Source organism: Gymnodraco acuticeps, unplaced genomic scaffold, assembly GCF_902827175.1.
Source record: "Gymnodraco acuticeps unplaced genomic scaffold, fGymAcu1.1, whole genome shotgun sequence".
Lineage (NCBI taxonomy): Eukaryota > Metazoa > Chordata > Actinopteri > Perciformes > Bathydraconidae > Gymnodraco > Gymnodraco acuticeps.
Window position 1 is genome coordinate 821704 of NW_022990646.1, and position 6842 is coordinate 828545.

The window sequence follows — 6842 nt, forward strand, 5'->3', positions numbered from 1 at the left end:
ACTAAAATGAAAACACAAGAATGTCTGCATGTTTTGCTAAAGATGAAATCATGATCCATTTACATAAATGGTGCTGGCAGATTGTTGTAAAAGGTATTGAAACTGGGGGAGCCATGATTGCCGGAGAGAACACGGCATGCATTTCTCTACCGAAATGTACAACTTTTAAAGTAGCAGCCACAAACTCTGATGCAATGAGTATTAGCAGTGCTGTGTGTCTCAATATATGGCATCAGACATATCAAATGAATATAAAAGTTGGGCTGCAACCAACAATGATTTGAAATACCTATCCTTGTTGATACTGTTTTGGATTGCGTATTTATTTAAAGTAAGAAATTAGATACAATTGGTGAAATTGGCCATTGCAACCATCAAAAACAATTAATATGAAAAGCACAGAGCCAATATCACCCTCCATTTATTTTCTGACAGCGAACACTTCAAGGCTTTTGATATTTGCCTGTGTCCTAGAGCATGGCTAATTAACATTTATGTATTTGTTTATTCATTTATTTAGTTCACACTTAAATAGTGTATATGTGATCATTTAACCTAAAGCTGGATTCATCTAACATTCACATCACATCCTGATAGATTTACTACAAAAACCTTGAGGGATGGCCTTGCTTTTATAAAACCGACTGCATATCCAACAGGAAGTGAGTAATGGCTGGTCTCACTGTCGAGCGTGAGGTGATGATGTAGCCAGCCTAAAGGAAAGAAAGAGTGAGGATAAACTAAACCCTTTTCTCTCAACTTTTTTCATGTCATGTCAAGCTTGCACGTGTGTCCATGCGCCCTCAGTTTCCCGAGCCTCAGTGGCTTTGTGCCCAGCCGTGCTCACAATTGAATCCACAAAACACACAATTACAAGAGTGACAGAGAAGTTAATGAACGGTGTTGAGCTCCACTGAAGGACTCCCAAGGGTAGATTTATTTTAAGCTTTAATGGCAATCATAGTTTTGTTTATTATATTCTGTCAAGTGATAATGACATGCGGTGAAATGTAGCATGCTTATGATTGTGCAGATAGCATAAAGTGGAGAATGGAGTTTCAATCAAATGTGGGGTAATATTCAGTTTGATGACTAGAGAGTGGTTTTGGCTTTTGACAGAGCTTAACTGTGTGTTAAAATACAATCTAGTAGGTAGCTCATAATTGAACTCCTGATGTACTTTTGGCTGTTGATTTAAAACGGTGAACAATGTGCAATGGATATATTTGTAATAAAGTCAAAGCCTAACGAGCATGTGAAAGAAGACAATTTTTCCTTTGTTGGTTCTGTTAAGTGTAAACTGCCTCAAAACACTTAACATGACTGGGCTGAATAGAGAATATATTTTAATGAGGCCAAGATAAAGCCGTCAATGTGATGACTATTAAAGTTATTAATTAATACTGTTCATTTTAGATTAACAATTAATTAACTCAGTGGAAACAGATTGCTTTAACTAATCATCATGTGCTTAAAACATTGAATTGATTGCACAAGATCATGGCTGTAGATTAATGTCACCATTGGCATTTACATTGGTTAACTACTGAATAGGCCTCGCTTACAGGATGCAACTCTGACTGCCTCGGGGTTGCAATTTCCCTCTCAAAATAAAAGCCCATGACATATAAACTTCATCACTGAGAGCAATTCCCAACAAATGATCTTACAACCAAACGAAATCACACACAGTAGCTATCCCCAGGTAGCGGAACATCAGGAATAACATATGGAAAGTGTGAAAACCCGGCAAAAGAGCCGCATTGCTCAGGTTGTCTGAGCTCAGCCATAATGATAGGGAGCTCAGACATCTGCAGTTAGCTCGGAGTGTAGCCTCTGTGCGGCTGATTGACGTTGAAAGGGGCCAGTTGAGGTGCTTTGGGCATCTGATCACGATGCCTCAGGGCCTTCTATTAGAGGTTTTCCAGCACAGCCAACAGTTGAAGCCCCATAGTTAACCCAGAACAGGTCGGAGAGGTTTTATATCTTGTCTGGCCTCAAACACCTCTAGGTTTACCCAGGGAGAGTTGAAGAAGCTTCTGAGGAGAGCCGGGAATACCTTGTTTAGCCACCTGCCCCCACCATCTGTCTCTAGATAAACAGATGGATGGATGAAGTGTCTTGTGGTTTCCTGTTGAGAAGATCAAACAGCAACAGTATTCCTTGTATTATTGTTTCTTCACTGACATTGAGATGAATCCATAATAAAATAAACAGATTTCTGCATCCATAATGCATTGCAGTCGTAAAAGGTCATGTTGAATAGCATGACATGTTTTATCTCGTATGGATACTGTCGCCCCTTGATCTAGGCCAGTTCTCTGTGAAACGTTTGAGGTCGTTTTGGGAAAAGAGGAAGTCAATAACAGAGTGCAAGAGATAAAGGGGATCAAACATGAACATATTACAACAACCTTATCACAAGCAACTCTGGACACCACTGATTTATGATATTTGTATGCGCTTCCTATTTATAGTAAAGCCTCAGTGGAGTTCATGCTGTTGGATTGGCCCACTGTGATCACCCTGGAACTGTTACGCCAGCAGGTACTCCACCCGCTGAGCTTTAGACCATTATATCAGATCCAGCTTTTAATCACGAATGCAAAAACACAATTAAGCCGGATTGCGCTGAGCGTAAACCTCTGCCCCTGCCTGCCGGGTTAATTGGGTGTTCCATGTGCAAAGGATCACATTCACCCCACAGTTAACTCCTGCCATGGCTGAAATCACCACATATGTCTTGTGATGGCATTTAAATAGATAATGACGTTTCTCATTTAAAAATAGTTAAAAGGAGACAGGAGTTGGCAGGTGCCGGGAGGGGCAGCAAAGGTGTAAAGGATATTAAAGTATGTATGTGCTTGTGTGTGTTTGGTAGACACAGAAAGGGAAACTCAACAGGACGACCTTGTCACTGTAAACATATTGAAATCCTTATGGGGCTGTGGTGTAATCCCTTTGTATTGTAGATGTTAACAGACCCCTACCTTGACTGCCTCATTTATCATCCCATAAATATTTCACTGTTACACCTACAATATTGTAATGATGTGATAGTCCTCATCCACGTTCTTTAGTCATCTCTGAGGATTACACAGAGAGGTGGTTCGACACATACTGTATCACAGCTGGACGTTTCCCCTCCTGCTGCTAAACCAGGGACTCATCACCAGCGAGGCAGACTTGCTCCCCAGCTGCCTGCCTGCATGCCTTCTCCTGGGTGTACCAGTCCGCAAAATCACAGCTAAGCACTGCTGAGCCTGCCAGCTAGCATGCATTATTGATTTACATTGAAAACTGTTAACAAGAAAGAGTGTGGGCTTGTAGCTCCACCGTTGGATCATGGCATCATAATTGCCAGGTAAGGTGAGATTCCCTCTGGAGCTGGAAATGTGGTTTTTATTTTTCTATTATTTAATTCATAACACTTTGTTTTAAGCTCCCTATCTTTACTTCATCACCACTTAATACATGGTTACTACTACACCATAAAAGTTTATAACCTACTTTTTAGTGTGTTTGAAGCATCCGTCACTGATGCATGACTATAATGTGCTTGATATCACACTATAACATAGCTGTATCCATATATAAAGATACATACTTACAGTAGACATAAACTAATCTTACGTTGTTTTACAAAGCATTTGATAATTGATTATTTAAAAAATCAGTTATAGAGGCTTCATATAAGCAAAAAAAAGTTTTAGTGCAATGACAAGCACTGAAAATGCCCATAAACGTACATTACTTTAGCATGCAGTATAAAACGATATAGATTTAGACGTGTTGAAATGTGTTATACTGCTTGTGTGCATGCAATCATCATTTAATCCATTGTGCCACATGATGAAAGGTATCATAGTTTTAGAGTGTTATCTCTTTTTTGTTGAAATTCAAAGTGATACTTCTTTTTCTTTATTGTGGAGATTCAAAGGGCCTTGGATTAGTTAATTATTATTCCATAAGAAGTAAATAAGACTTTGAAATTAAGCTTTATTCTTCTTGTTGAGAACTTTATCTGCCTTTTTCAGCGGCACCCACTTTGCTGACTGAGCTTATTCAGAGTGACATTCCCAGAGATTGTCTCCGCCAAGGAGTCCCTCCAAGCCCCCCTGCATAACAATAGCATGTTACAACATTTTCAGCTTTGTCACTGTTGGTCCAATGGGGCATTGTGTCTTGGCTGTAGGGGCTTGGACAAGAATGCTGGCAGAAAAAAAGTACCTGGCTGGCTCATCTGTTTTAGCTTTGGTATGAACTGGACTGTCTGCTAATTAGTAATTAACACCTCATTGTTGCCTGAACTCAGAAGACTAGCCAAAAACAACAGAATTAACTAAACTGGGCAATAGGTATCGTCTGTCCAGGGAATGTAGGAGACTACATATAGTGGACAAGCATGTAAAAACCCTTATGAGACTCACTTTGAACACCTTTTATCTTAAAGGGTAAAAGACGCTTGTAATGTGTGTTGTTATACAGCACAGCATTCCCATTGCTATAAAAGCTAAAAGCCATATCTATATGATCTCCTTTGCTGACTCAGAAACCATAAAGTGAACCAGCTCTTGATTTACTGCCAGTCGACTCTGTAATCTACCTTCTTTGATCTGTTGAAATTGTGCGAAATATTTATGTTGCCAAGTAAATATCGGTTATTTCCTTATTAAATGTGGATCCCTCAGAAAACCTGGGTCCAACTACATTATAATATGCTAAAGTGCTGAAACAGGTATTGATTATCATATTGCAGTAAAGATGTAGGGCAAAGGGAGATAGCATTTGCTGTCTTCACATTATAATGTTAAAGCTACCTCTAGTGGTGGAAAAAATAAATGCATCAAATAATGAAATTAGAGGATTTAATGATCCAAAATATAATAAATCAAAGAGAAATAATTTCAGCATTTTAAACAATAAGCTTGATCTAGAGATGCATAGGTACAACTTTCGATTGGGGATTTGCATAATATTTAGAACAATTGAAATTATTTTAAAGGCTTTCGAATGGCAAATGAACATGATTAAATACGGGAAAAAATATATATAATTCAGGGTACTCCATGTTTCCAGGAATGTTTAGCTGTTTATTGACTACATCTGGTTAAGTTAAAGAACAATCCTATATTTGATCAAATATAAAAAGTAATACAAAATAATTAAAGGACTGGCTTGGAACAGGTGTTGGGCGGCAATATATTGTATGTCAGTTAGTGAGCAAACATCCTGCCACACCTTGATAACAGTTACCATCTGCCTTCAGGAGATACACCGTTCCATGTTTGTAGCATTTATTGAGTCAAAAACAAGATTGTGGCTTCGTTTTAAAAGTTGAACTTGTTTAATGTCTCTTGAGAAACTACTTTCTAGCCGAGGCCTACTTTGCTTATGGCCCCTGGTAAAATGAATGATAGTATAATACTCACAATACGAAACCAAAGAAGCTGTTAAGTGCCCACAAGCATTCTTTGCATTATTTATTAAACCCAGCACTTGTGATTGGAGAAAGGAGCTTCTCTGTGCATGTGTGTTACTCATGTGAAAAGGCCAGGCTGCAGGTCTCCGTAGAAGCTGTTATTTACTTCTTGGCAGATTCTTAGTCTGAGGTTGCAGGTGCACCTTTGTGGAGAGACAGAGGAAGATCCTCACAACTGACAATGTTGCAAGTCAATCATAGAAAAAGGTCAAGACACAGCTCTGCATATCAAAACTAAAATAATGGGATCATAAACATTGTGATACAACAATTGATTAGTCTTTATTAAAGGTTATATTGTTCGATTGAATTATCCAATGTGTTATAGGCCAAGCATTTCAAAGTCAATGATATTGTCATTACGAATCAAATGTATTTTATTTTCTGCAGTTTCCACTCTGCTGTACTCAAGGGGTCTGTCGAATTTGTAATGTGCATGTTGCAATGTATTTTGAATGGGCCTGGAAAATGTCTAACACCTCGAGCAATTTATTTCTCAACTGCAGTTTGGATTTGTTGAGACTGTAGTGTCTCCATGCTTCATAAAAATAAGAATTTATCTACAACAAGCACCCGTTTCCATAAATTCGAAGTACATCATTTGTAAAGGCAGGCGACCGTAGTGGCATTAAGCTGCACCTGTGCAAACGGCGCTATAGTAGGCCTGAGGGTTTTCAGTTACAGTTCAGGCAACAGCAGGTAAGTCAGGAACGTTGACTTGGATTTTGACCAAAACAGGACTAATGAGGGCTGGCAGGAACCTGCAGATTGGTTTGGCACTGGTGTAGACAGCCATGTACTGTACTTAAGGGAAAAGCCATTATTGTTAGAAGTGTTTATATTTTAAAACTAAAACTATGTGTTGAATATTGTTAAGATATATCAAAAAAATACATTGGACCCTTGGGAGCACACTACCAGCCCACAACCCTTTGAGATTTCCAATAATATCTATTTATTATGGCTGCAATCATTATAAATGTCCTAACCCTGACATTTATCACAAAAGGACTTAACAAATGGTAATGTTGCACAGCAGTTTGCCAAAAAAATAGGAGCAGTGTGGTTATTTTTAACATAGACAAATTACTTTTCCGTAACTTAATTTTTGCCAGATAGAAAATAAGAGAGACAATCAATGATGTAAAAATGAATTAGTGTACAATTCAAAATGATAGTTACTTATACTTACAAGCCAACACTAAACAGGGTTAAATATTGAAATAACCAGAAAACATACAAAAGTAAACTATTATTATTATCATAGTGGCCAGAATAAATTATATTCAGACGTAAGTACATGAAGTTTAATGGGATGGTGATGTTTTAACATTATTGTTTGAATATACTTTTATGTATA